The sequence below is a fragment of the Poecile atricapillus genome, chromosome 27 (assembly GCF_030490865.1).
Source record: "Poecile atricapillus isolate bPoeAtr1 chromosome 27, bPoeAtr1.hap1, whole genome shotgun sequence".
Lineage (NCBI taxonomy): Eukaryota > Metazoa > Chordata > Aves > Passeriformes > Paridae > Poecile > Poecile atricapillus.
This window is the reverse complement of record NC_081275.1, coordinates 56,582-70,388: the sequence shown is the minus strand read 5'-3', so window position 1 is coordinate 70,388 and position 13,807 is coordinate 56,582. Positions and strand designations below refer to the sequence as shown.

General features: G+C 44.2%; 1 protein-coding gene across 1 annotated transcript in view; it reads right to left on the bottom strand.

The window, feature by feature from the left end:
* TANC2 (tetratricopeptide repeat, ankyrin repeat and coiled-coil containing 2) overlaps window positions 1-13,149 on the bottom strand; it is a 161,556-nt gene extending 148,407 nt beyond the window's left edge. Inside the window, exons 1-3 of the mRNA XM_058857940.1 lie at window positions 12,806-13,149; window positions 12,080-12,218; window positions 11,257-11,332 (exon numbers count right to left, since the gene is read on the bottom strand). The gene's annotated coding sequence lies outside the window, so the exon portion shown is untranslated. The remainder of the gene's footprint in view (window positions 1-11,256; window positions 11,333-12,079; window positions 12,219-12,805) is intronic.
* Between the last annotated feature and the right edge of the window lie 658 nt (window positions 13,150-13,807).

Genomic DNA, 13,807 nt, shown 5'->3' with positions numbered 1-13,807 from the left:
GAAAGGAGACATGCATAGGACCTGTCCCACAGGGAACTTCTGTTGCTCCAACCTGAGGCAGTATCTCAACAGCTGGCACTGTGCTGCTTTAGCTCAGAACCCTCTGAGGAGATAAAATAACCCCTGAGGATATAAAATATCTACTTCAAACCTCCTTAATCAGCTTCCACAGAAGAAACCAAGAACGTCAAAATATTTTCTCTGTTCCTTCAGAAAGCCCAACCTGAATTCAAACACTACTCTTCCCAGTCTGTTTTCCTCTTTGTAAATACAACATGTGGAAATAAGCTGGAAATACTTGAAGTTAAAAACACTAGTCAGGAGCAAGAAATGCACACAGGGGAAGAAACTGGAAAAATTAAACAGGATTGAGGAGGGGGAGAAATGAATCTTTAAAGGAAAGAGAGGGTAAAAGAGAGGTCTTGCTTTTTGGTTTGTTTTTTTTTTTTTTTTTAACAGAAGTATTACAATTACGTTGAATACTTGATTTGAATTAGTTTGTTCTCATATAGCCAGAGGAAATAATTATCCACAGTTGACTGAAACAAAAGTAACATCCTACTGACAGCTTTCCCAGGTACGTACATATCCTTATAAAAAGTCAATCAAACATATTGTATTGTTGCAGTTATCTTTCAAGCATTTTCTTGTATTCAGCAAAATCAGAAGTGCTAAGGTTTAATAGACACAAACAACTTGGGCTTTGGGTTAAAACAAGAGGAAAGACAGAAGGAAAGAACATACCTTACAAAGGATGTTTCATCTGTGAATCCACACTTACAGTAAAAGAACAGTCTTTTTTTGTGTAGTTAACAGTCTGGTAGCACTACAGACCAGATCTTAGATTCTGAGTGAAATGCAGCAGAGGGGATTTAAATGAGAGCATTTCACTTGACTCTCATTTATTTGATAGCTGGCTACCTGTTCCATGCAGGAAAACTGGGACTCGGCAGAAGTGCATATTCTGCTTTAAGTCACTTCTTCAAACCTTCCAACAGGGCAACACACAGTTCAGTAAGTACTTGAAGGACAGGGCTTCTTTATATACCTTTTTTCTTCCATGGCGCATATAAGTGATATTTAACATAAGCCTGACTACTTCAGACGGTGTGTTTAAACTGTGAGTTATAACTGAAGCCATTGTATGAGTATATTTGGAATTACAGCACATAGCAGGCTTCAAAAGAATTCAGTGTTGTAGACACAAGCTCCACTCCATACTGTCCTCCTCAGCTAACAATCAGGAGTTTCTGGCTTCATCCCACAACCGGCAGCAAAAACGGAGATATACAGAATTATGCTTCTGGCCAAAACAACTGTGGTTTCCTCACTTCCTGATGCAAGTGAAGATTCTTTTTAACAGGAGAAACCAGATAACCTTAAAGCAAGCTGCATGGGGTTCACAAAGGGAATCACAAAGAGCAAAGTCCTGAAAGCCTTGAAGAGATAAACAGCAGCATGCAGAAAACACTCTCACTGTGAGAGCCCCAGAGTAAGCTGAGCACTTCCCCCTATACACTGCTCAATCTTATTTTCAGTCACATCCTGCCGTTTACACCACAACCAGCCACACCGCATCATTTCTTACACATAATGTTTATTCAAATTTTCTTGAAAAACTTACCTAGATATCAGTCAGTCAACAACTTGGCATGCTTTATGGCTGTTTTTTTCTTCCTGACTATTCACAAAGAGCCTGAGCTCAGAATATGGAATAGCAGGCCTGCTGCCAGCAGACTTCCTGCGCTCCAAGCCTGAAGCATATGGGTAAGCTCTTAATACAATACAGAAAGACACTTCTTGAATGTAAGCAGGCAGGACTGGCTCTACACAGAAGTCAGCACAAGTGTCTAGACTACGAACAAGGTGCCAGCAGATATAAATCTGGGGATTTATAGTATAGACAGTTGACAGGAAAGGTTTAAGCTGCCCAAATTCCAGAACTGCACATTGCAGCCAGCACTTGCGTCCATCAGACACAAGAGCACAGGTGGCAGAATGTGACATCTGATAAGGGTAAATAAATCTACACATCCACATTCAGCTCTACTGCATTCACAGCTAAACAGGTAATCGTTACTACTACAAGATTATTCTTATATTGCATTACTCGTAAACTGAGGAAAACCAGCTCAGAGCACATGGTAGATAAAGAGCCAGACTCATCACTTGAAAGGTCTGTACGGTTGCTCGGTTTCCAGATAATGAGGAACAGCTAAATAAGCTTATGTTGCATGACTGAATCTTCCTTTAACGATTGTTTTATCCAGACTTGGAAAGGTTTTTCATTTGCCTCCATTTATGAAGAACGTTTATTTGCATCTGATTTTTAGCGGTTGTGCTGGAGTCAAAAACCTTGTCTACATGAAAACACGTGCACATGTCATCAGTAAAGGTGATGGCCTGATCCGCTTTTTCAGCTGCCTGTCTGTGAGGACAAAAGCAATGCAAAAGTTTATCATAATGGCTTTCTTAGTGCAAAATTTTAATTGTAACCAGGCAACATTAGAGAATACATCAGGTACCTACGAGCCATACCATGGACTTGGTTTACGTGAGTGCTGAAACTTGTCACAAAAAGTTAACTAATTGAGGGGATTATTCCAAAATGGTGCCTTCATATCTGACTTAAACTATATTTCTTAAGAGAAATAATTTGATAAAAAGATTAAACAACTACATGCACACACTTACAAAATAACATTTGTTAACTCGCTTAAGAAATCTGCACATGTATCCACCAATTTCAACTCTGATTTCTACTCCCAAAGATCCAAACTACAGTAACAGAACAAGGAAAACTGATTCAGTGCAAGGACTAGGGGTGTATCCAGTAGGCTTGGACAGAATCTTTATTGACCAGATTTGGTAAACTGGGCCTCTGGACAATTTACAAGAGGCAGAAGCAGTTAAAAAAAAAAAAAAAAACCAACAAAAAACAGAACACCACCACCACCACACAAAGAAATCGGCAAAATCAGAGTCCAAAGCAAAGCTTAGACACGTTATGAGGATTCCTGCAGCTACGGCTATGCGGGGGCTGGAAAGATCCTGGCAAAGTCTCTGTGCCGAGACAACGTACACTGACAGGAAAGCAGCTACATCTGCCCAGAAAATGTGATAAAGACCAAAGTCCTCTTTGAAAGCCTGTCTGCATCTGCGCAGAAATTTTCTCCACACTGATGCATAGTATTGACATAGTCTGAGCAAGTCTGCAACAAGAACCTAGGTCTGAAAAAGGGTACAAATTCACAATTCCCCCTAAATTTCCCTAGCTCTGTGCAAATGCAAATGATATTTTTCAATTTTCATTTCAGATGTTTTACAGCACTTTGTGCTGCTCCTGTTTCTGCGTATTTATAGTGCTGACCATTTTTATTCAGAATAAATGCTGAGAAATTAACTTGTTCACACTCTAAGCTTCCAATTTTTCAAGATCCATTTGAATCTAATCCTTTGCTCCTATCCCTGCAACACCTTGAAAGCTAATGCCATCCACAGGTTCTACCAGTACACTCTCAGTTCCTCCATCCGGGTTACTAAGCAACCTGTTAACCAGCTCTGCAGCCACTGTACAGCACTTCTGATTATGCCATACCCAACTTTTCTGACAAAAATACCACAGGCCACTATACTGAAGTGCTTCTAAAAGCAAGAGGGAGAGTTTTTCACCTCATTAAAAATTTTTTCTTATCATTTTAGAGCAGCAATTTGCTCAAGACTAGTTAGTAGGGCTAAAGATAAGGACTGAGATCTTCAGTCCCCATTTCATGGGGCAAAGTCTAAATCGAATTAACAGAGCACTCCATTACATAGCCTCTGAAAAAAACTCCTCAGTCTCATGGAAGAATCAAGTTGAGGCTTACATAATACAAAAAGCCAACTTTTTTACTGCCTAGAAGCTGGTCTAGCAGGCATCACAGCAATACTCCTCTGACTTACTCCCCTCACACATTCTCTGAAATGCCAGCAACTAAAACCCCAGCAGAGCCCCCCATGACTGAAAATACTTCTCAAGTTGGCAAAAATAAATACTTGCATCTCTTTATCTCTGAAAACGTACACTGATTTAGAATGACACCATTTGGCCTGTGATCACAACTTGTAACTGGCAAGAACTCCCACTGTTATTACTTTTTGGGATAACTGCTACCCACATAGTGCCAGATGGTCCTTTCCACCTCTGCTGAGGAGGTGGAGCAGCACTGCCTGCTGTCAGCATTACAGCTTCTTCATTTTCTCTGAATCAAGACAGAGGTGATATTACCGGACCGAAGAGAAAGCGGGTGGGCACATGTAGCTCCACTACAGTTTCAGCCTTCAAAGAACAGCAGTCTTTTCTTTCCCGGTGCCTGTTACACTAAATCCCCACTCCTGAAGACACGGAAACAAGGGATGTCACGGCCCACATGCAGGTATTAACCAAAGGCTGGTGCCAGTGAAAAGCTGCTCCGAAGGATTTCAATCAAACACAGATGTTCTAACTGTGAAGCTGAGTTATCTCATACTAACAACTGTGTGAAGCAGCAGGAAACTGAGCTGGGGTCCTCTAATCAAATCTTAGACTGAAAATCAATCAGGAAAATCATTTGAGTAAGAAGAGAAAAATCCATTAAGTAAGAAAATGGGGGATTTGTCCCTCCATAAAATATAAATTATCTACTAAACAAAGATTATGTAGAAATGCAAAAGCTGCTGGGAAAGATAATCAGCATTAGAGCCCAACTTACACAGAAAGCAACAGATCAAGCAGCACACAGCTACACACACGCAGAATACCTGCCATAACCTAGATCATTTTGCAAATATCCTCAAATACAAAGTCACATGAAGAACACCAGGGCCTGCAAGCTGGGATAAATCAGCAAAATCTACGGGCACAAGCATTTACTTTGACCATTCAAATCACACTATCCACCTCTCCACAGGCTCAGTTTAACAACTCTCATTAAAGTCACACACACACCCCCACCCACCCTTTTGTCTTTCTTCTCCAAGCATCACTTATTTCTAAAAACCTATCCTCACTATTTGACTTCGGTTTTCCCTCTCTCTAAACCCTTCCATATTCTATGCCATAACATCTCTGAAGGATAGAAAGTTGTTTATCTGTTTGCTTGCTAAACTGCCTTTAGCCGAAGACTTTCCTCTAGAGCACTTGCAGGGACAGCCTGGCTAAAACCATTCCAGTTATCTACTCAGTCACCGACCCCCCTTCTGCCCCCAGATCATCTTCTGCTCAGTCAGACACTGAGCAGAGCTGAGACAGGAAACCAGGAATGTGTCTGCTCTGAAGGAGCCTGGAGAAACAGGAGCACAAGGGTCTTAGGTCCAAAAAGACAACACTTTTTGACCAATTTCAAATTTCAAGCACCCTAAATAAATAAATAAATGAATAAATGCTCCCATACCCCAGTCCTGGTGAACTACAGAACATTCAGGCTTTCCCACTGATACTTCTCAGCATTAAAATCATGTAACTGATTTCTACAAAATCACTTTGTACCTTTATCTCCTTGTTACTAGGCCTCTTCACGCCGCTATCTGGAACATTAAGGGCACCCTACGATATAAAATAATTTCTAGACAGAGAATAATCCTATGCTAAACAATGGAAGATAGGGCAAAAGGGAAAATCGTCTCTTATTAAAGAGGTAAATAAAAGGACCGACCACAGGAATACTCACATTTCACTGTTCAGCACACTCTGGTTACACATTGTTCCTTCACTTTCTTATATTTCTTCATTCAAAATGCCAACTTTAGGAGACCCAACCCAAGAAATTAAAATAGCAGAAGCTCACTTTTACTGATGGAAATAGGCTGCACCCCAATCTCCTGTACCAGACTGGTGGGGCAAGCAGGACTGCTAACTCCTCTTGATCAACTCTACCAGTAAGCAATTTCAGGGCAAGAACACCAGAAGGCAGCAAAATGTGATAATTCTTTTTACCTTACACCCAGACACCTGGTTCAGCACAGCTGAGAAACCAGCAGCTTTAAGCAGGAATCACCAGCTGGATGATGGGACAGGGCAGGCAAAACTTCCTCAAAGAGCAATAAAGACCTTTATTTTCCTTTGTGCCGCTTCTCTAAAATAATAAAGCCAATAAGCAATATTCCATCTAACAAATGCAGAGAGAATCTAAATCCTCCAACATACCTCTAGATACAGGACCAGGAATCAATTAACATTTTTTTCTTTCCAGTGTCTTCTCCCAGTTTTCTTTCTATTTTCTCCTTGACTTCATTGGAAGTAGTATTTCATAACCTCAGCCAGAGGCAGACCACTGGAAATGCTAAGCATGGCATCAAAGCCCATCAACAGAGTATTTATATTATTACCAATATTTAAGCCAATGTTGAAACACTGACAGGATCCAACTCAATGAGCTTCGCACTCCACAATTCAAGGAAAGAAAATTCACCTCCGGGGAAGTCCGGATTACTAACAAGGTGTCTGGCAGGAACAGAAGAGACCATTATTGTTTCCACATTAAAGACATTTAAGACACTTTCAAGAATATCAGTTAATGCTTTTCAGCCTATTAAAGGCAATGCACAACTGCTTTCTGAACCACTAACGCTACATCCCATTCTGAAAGATTTTTTACACTTCTTTAATTTTGGTATTTTTCATATGCACTGATGGTTTCTCTGTTTCGTATGTGTTCATCGAGGTTCTCATCCAAACAAGGAAGGAAACACCAATTTTTAAGAAAGACACCTGAAGAGAACACAAAAAAAAGGAGGAAACCATTCACACCCATGTACAAGGCTTACTTATTAAGGCATATAAAAAACATAAATTGCAGCAGAGGTGTTTCCTACTGATTGCTTTATAAATGCATTAAATAATCCGAATACAGAAAAATAGCAGCTATCTGTCAAATATTATTGTACCTGCCATGGAAATCGTACAGGCATGAAAGGGGAAAATCAAAGAAATACCCAACATATTTAAAAAGAAAATAAGTAAACAAGAAGGTCCCCATCATAAAATACCAATCAATCATCTATTTTCTCACACTTCTTAATTAAGAACAAATATTCAGTGTGATTTGCAAGTAACGATTCACCTATCCAAAATACTTCCTCCTTCCATCAAAGAGATTGCTGCAAATCATGAGATCACTACAATTCAACCATAATTATCGATTACAGCTGATGTAAGCAAAAATAATTGAATATCCACCAATAAAGTGAGGAACTCAGACAAGAGCGACGCATTTACCCTATTCATTGTTATTTGGCATTTTTTCCTCAACTGTCAAGCTATTCTGTATTTTAATCTTAAAAATATTCCCTGCAGATGACGGTAAATGATGTAGTTCAACTAGTCAGCTGAATTTCATTACTGGTGTGATATGAGCTTCAACTTTTACACACTGGAAATCTGCGAAGGGAAATCGGCAAACCTGATCTCTGAAAACCAAGTCAGCTAATTCCAATGGCAGAGAACCAGAACATATGGAAATCTGGATGTAAAGACAAATCATTTCAAAACACAAGCAGACCTCTGCAGTCTCACTTGCAACCTACTCTAAAAGAAATTATCACAAATTTACAAATTAAGAACTCCAGGACAGAGCAGCAGAAGGCTTGTCTCCACTCTTCCAAGCTCTGGGAAGGCCGGGATAATGGCAGACACCCTTTTGATATTTGCATACACTTGCAGCACAGTGAGGAACAAACACAGCTTTGAGCTTGCTCCGCTTTGATCGGCACAGTAACGTCACAAATGCTCATCAGATGACTTTTCAGTAACTTCTGTGAAACGAGGCACCATGAATGGAACCACTTGTGGTGCAAGAAAGGATCGTTCATCTACCCCAGGACCTCCACTCCGGACGTACCGCTCCATTCTTTCTCATTAAGCACAAGTGAGCAACTAATGAGCAACAAGTTGCCCCAAGATTCTGAAATTACATCTGTCTTACAACAAACCCCTCCGCAGCCAAACAGCAAAATTAACAGCAAACCTGCCCTCACTCTGCAGAGCTCCCAGTCTGCCCAGGAAGATGCTCCTCCGGTCACAAATATGTTCTTTTCATAAATGACAAATAAATAACAAATGCTGGTAAGAGCTGAAATGTCAACATGCATGATTCATCACTCTCTTCATTAGTGATGCCAGCTCAAGAGACAACACCACTCTCCCAGATTACTTCCCTGCCTTCCATTCCCTAGCTCATACAGCATCGCTCCTCAGCAGCACCAGGGCTCTGGCGGCGTGCGGAGACCTGCCCGTATAGGAATAGTAACATGAACTCACCGGGATCCTGTGTGTTCCTCAAGTATCTGCATGTGCCTCTGCCAAATTGGCTCTTAAAGGATTCCTACCTCAGGTTACTTCTTCAGTAGAGCTAAATAATCCTCTTCTTTACAATGCAACAGGACAGACAGATGGGAGAGGAAAGGGAAAAGAAAGCTACTCAAATTTTAAGTTCAAAAAAAGCAACATTTTTAGTAAACAAACCCTCTACTCAGAGCAGGAAAAAACGTCACCAAAATCTTATAAAAATTACTGAGGAAGCAAAACTTGGACCCAAGTTTTCTTTATGCAGAATACATAGACACCCAACTATTGCATACATTTTATAAAAGCCATGAATAAGTAATGATTCCTTCAAATCAAATAATGACACAACATGGCACAAACCCAAAGTTGAGTCAAATAAGCACATGGTACTTTTAATGTTTTATCGTTACTAATTGATGTTCTCTTACAGAGTGTTTTTCAAGATAGAGTTTCTCATGCCACAGTATAAATTCTGTTATTTGCTGAATTCTGGAAAGACAGGGAATAAATGCTACGCAGGAAGAAAGCCAGGCTGCTCAGGAAACTCAACAGGTTATTCAAAGATTTCTCCTCCTGAGGAACTGAAACACCACAGTCCCATTACCACAGCACCCAGAACACAGAGCATTTTTATTCACAACCTAGCAAAGTAGCTTCTGCTCTCTCATCAGAATCCAGGTAATTCCACGCTAAATTCCTCTCCAATGTGTTCAGCATCCTTGCTAAACTAAATCCTTCCATGACGGGCTGCGGAAGCAGAAACTCGAGGTACCCTGAGATGGGACAGCTTCGCAAGGGATAATTCCAAGGCTGGGCTCTAAATGCCCTTTCTAATGCAAGTCCACAAAACAAGTGCTATTTCCTCTAAGTAATGTAAGGTTTTTATTTAAAGTAATTACTTTTTAAATTAATGTAAAACAAACAACTGCATTTTTGACCCACACAGTAATGGGACTGGAACCATTCTAAATAACATAATTAGAATTTGGTTTTTCCAAGCTCATAAAATCCAGCTGGCAAATAAACCAGAGACAAATGACTCAGTTCACTGGATAAAGTATTTGCAGGTAGGTGCAGTGAACTCCAAACACTAATTTATCTCCAGTGAGTGCAACAGGCATGTTCTCCACCTTCAAGTTAAAATGAAGGTGCCATTCTGGGCTGGGCTGGAGCTAATTTTCTTCGCAGTAGCTCACGCAGGGCCACGTTTCAGTTGAAGACTTGAACTACAAGATTCAAAAACAACCAGCGGGCTGGGTTCTGTCATCGCCGATGACCACGGTAACCTCCCAAAGCCCTTACCGGCAATGTCACCGTGTCCTACGTCACCACAGGGCTTCCCATGTCCTAAGGATGCTGAAAGAACTCCTAGAGGTGGGCACATATTTTATCACATTGGAAACAAAGCGCAAAACAACCTGAGACTACCGATCAGGCTGACTGCGAGGGTTATAACCAATATAATGACATAACAAAGGCCGCAAGACTGTGAGTATTTCTGGACTATTAAACATAAACCATTCACTTCCTGTACACCAAAAGGTGCCATCTTACGGCTTTGTGCAATACTCCAGACACAAGTTCCCAACTGGCATCAACCACGCAGAGAGGTCACGGCTGCCACAAAGAATAAACCCAGCTGGTCTATTTCCTACTCCTGCATCCTCCCCCTGTCACTTTCACGTTCCACAGGTCAAGTTGAGTTTGTTGATCCAGCAAGAAATGAACTCCACAAAATAAATAGCTGTCATTCAAATAGCAGCCGATCAAAAGTTGAACGAAGCACATGACAGAGGGTCCACAAAACTGCAGGTGGGAGAACAGGGGTGAGAGGTTACCAGCTCGGCGCTATTTAAAATCTGCCTAACCTCATCAAGAAACAACACTCAAAGCCATTTGCCTGTCTGGATGTCAAAGGAAATAACTATTGTTCTCTGAAGAAAATTCACTCTCAAAAGCTGAAAGAATCAATGCTTATACATCAAAGAGACAAGAAATAAGGCGTTTGCTTTTGAAAGAATTTCAAAGCAGAAGGGTTTTTTTAATAGTGCGAAACATGGATTACAGGTGTTACCAGGCTCTCACGTTTAACCACCTCCAGAAAAGGCACACCTTGATAAAACATAAGGAAGGACATAATCCTACTCTTTTTCTAATGAGAAAAACCATGCACACATTTGGGAGGGTCACAAGTCAACTTTTTTGTTTTTAACGTACTAAGGGGTTGCTTTAGTTTTCTGGCTTCCTTCTTATTGTTTTTTTTTGCAGTCTAACAAAAAAGTAAGAAATGCTACTTTGAATTTTAACAAGCATCCTGAAATTAAACAAAATACCAGACTATAAACTAATGAATACTTAGTATAAATAACTTAAATGTGTCACAAGAAGGTCTGGCAGCAAAGCGTTCTTCTGGAAATATACATTATTCCACACTCACAAAACTCAGAGGACAGAGTGCATAATGCTGTGTGTGATACATATTTGGGCCTTAAACCATTTGCATTTATGGTCATTAATATTAATAAGTGAGAATTTGCAAGCAGAAGTTAGGAATGCTTGTCTGCAATGTATTAATTCATCTTGTAAAAATGCCCTGCACATAACAGATATGCTCATGGATTTCTCAACATCAACGTATATAGCACTGGTATTTCTAAAGGTTTAACTGAATGTACATCTAGGGCACGCAACCTGAAATTTATCTAGCGTATCCAACCCGGAAGCTCACACAGGATCCTGGGAAAACCAATGGAAAAGACAGAAAGATGAGAACAAGTGAGGAATCGCTACAAGGCAATGAATACTGATAAGGAGTTTATTCTATACAATTATATTAGCCATCCTGTTGCCGTGAACATGCAACCAGTATTCACACAGTAATTACAAGTCTACGTTGCAGGCCAAGATGCTACAATATTCCATGGCCACAGCAGAGATCCAAACAGGATACGAACCTGCCACTCCAACAAAACTGGGGTAAAGTGGGAGTACACGGTCTTTGACTGTGTAGGATGCCCTTAGGATGAGTCACTACAAAAAAGAAGCACAATTCTAAGTGGTTTGTTTATTTTCTTAGAAGCCCGAGAGTCATAAAAGCCACAGACCTCAAACTGGCCAAGGTAGTCTTTGCCTAAGCATTACCTCTCTCTTTCCACCAATAGTTTGTTTGCAGAGCCAAAAAAATGAGATTTTGATTATGGCAAGTGGCAATATATTGTACTTTCTGCATTCAACCACAGGACTATCACGCATTTCCTACGTAAACATTCCTCCACACCAACTGCCCATAATCTAAAGTGTCTCTCACCACAGAAAGTAAAAAGCTTCACGTGACTGTAGCCAGCAAATCCCCTTCAAAACACTCTCCCCAAAAGGCACTTATTGCACCAGTTCCCTTTTCCTTTTTAATACATGCCTTAGGAATGGATGTTTCCAGGTGCAGGTTTGGAAATTAAGTTCAAAGGACTGAATAAGGAAAATAGACAACACCCAACCTTTAGCATTTTCCAGGAATCTTTCCACGCTCCAGCCTGAGCTGGAAGGGTCTCCCAGCCATGTTATTGCTCTCCAAAGCACGTCTGCCATATTTCTTCTTCTCCCAATCCAACACCGATTTGCCTTCGCTCCTATACTGAAGCTATGTTGCACTCCCCTGCAGTATTAATTGGCCTCCATAATTTATTTCAATTCTCCAGATATTTAATTTTCCTTGCACTATTTTCACCTTTATAAAAGCCTAAAACCCACGCTGGTTCATCATTGTCTAAACCAGCTTACCGACACTAGCTCCGGAACTTCCCAACAAAAACGGGGATGAGAATCTGCCTTTTTCTTCCAAAATACCCATCTGAGCGCCGTCTGCCTCATCATCTCGCATAGCTTTTTTGCATTTTAGCCCCCACCGACCAACCCACGCCTGTAACAGAGAAATACAGTGTGTCATTAGACTCCACATGCCTTACTCACCCCTCCGCGGGCGCAGAGGGAGGGGGCTTAACCCTCCCGGTCTCCGCTGCAGCGGGGGCGAGGGCGGTGTGCGCTCGCATCACGTGTGCGGTACCTGCGGCACCTCCCGCTAAACGCGGCGTGAGAAAAACGGCCTCCCTGCAGCCTCCCCCGGGCCCGAGAGGTCGGATCGGCATTCCCAGGGCGGAATAAACAGCGATAACTCGCTGCTCGCGTCGACCCCGCCTTTCCCAGCGCTCGCCGCTGCCGCATCCCAGTCGAATTAGCGAGGCAGGGTTCAATTAGCGACGGCGCCGGTTCCCCCTGCCTGGGAGTCGCGGGGAGGAGCCCCTCACCTCAGCCCTGCTGTTGCGGTCCCCTCGGCCCCGTCCCCCGCCCCCGGGAGGGACGTGGCGGGGGTCACGATCTCTCTCCCCGCCCCCCCCCCACCGCCGGGCGTTGCCCCCTCGCGGTGTGTCCCTGTCGTGTCCCACCCTCCCCTCTGCGGCCGCGGGGCTCCACCAGCACCCTCGCGCCCAGCGCTCTGCTGGTCCTTACCTGGCGCGGGAGGCTCCCGGCGGCCCCTTTCAGAGCGCGGCTGCGCCTTCCTCTCGCCGCATCGCCGGGAAGCGCCGCCGCCGCGGCGAGCGCGCGCCCGAAGGGGAGGGGACGGGGGCGGCCGGTCTCGCCCCTCCTCGGCGGCTCCTTCACTGCCCGCCGGCCACAGCGCCCCCTCCGCCCGTTCGTCCGGGCCCGCCGCGGCCTCCCCGGGGAGCCGCCGCTCCTCCCCTGCCCTTTCCTCTTCCCTGCCCCGGTTCCTTCGCTCGGTCGCTCCGAGCTCGCCGCCGTCTCCCGGGAGCCCGCAGAGGGCGGGGAAGGGAAACGGCGCACGGGCGCGCGCGCTCCCGGGGCTCCCTACCCACCACCCCCCATGAACGCACGGAGGGGCGCGGCCAAGCGCGGATTCATGACGAGGGCACGGCTATACAAAACCGGCGCGCCACGGTCCTCTAGAGCGCAGCCTCCGCTGCGGGCGATTGCTCTCGGGTCCGTGCTGCGGGCATTGCCTTTCCTTTCTTTCCTTTTCCTCCCCACCCCTTCCTCTCCGGCCATACCTGGCGCGGCTGCGGAAGGCGGCGGGGGATGCGCCTCGCTGACACTTTGCCGCCTGTACTCGGCCCCGGCTGGGAGCGAAGGAGCAGCGCTCGCGCCCGGCGAGCAACGGAAGCTTTGGCGGGAGGCGGGCGGGGTGCCGTGGGCGGGGGGCCGCGCACTGGCGGCGGCGGGTGGGGGTCGGGGCTGTGGCTGAGAAGCGGGACGTGCTCCAGCCACGTGCGCTCGCAGCTCGGAAAGCCGATCGTATACTGGGTTGCCTCCCCACCCCTGTGGGCAGCAGGTCCAGGGCCCCTCCGCCCCGCTCAGGTGAGACCCCCACCTGCAGAGCTGCATCGAGCCCTGGGATCCCTGCGCAGGAAGGACATGGACTTGTTGAAGGGAATCCAGAGGAGGCACCAAGATGATGAGAGAGGTGGAGCAGCTCTGCTCTGAGGCAAGGCTGAG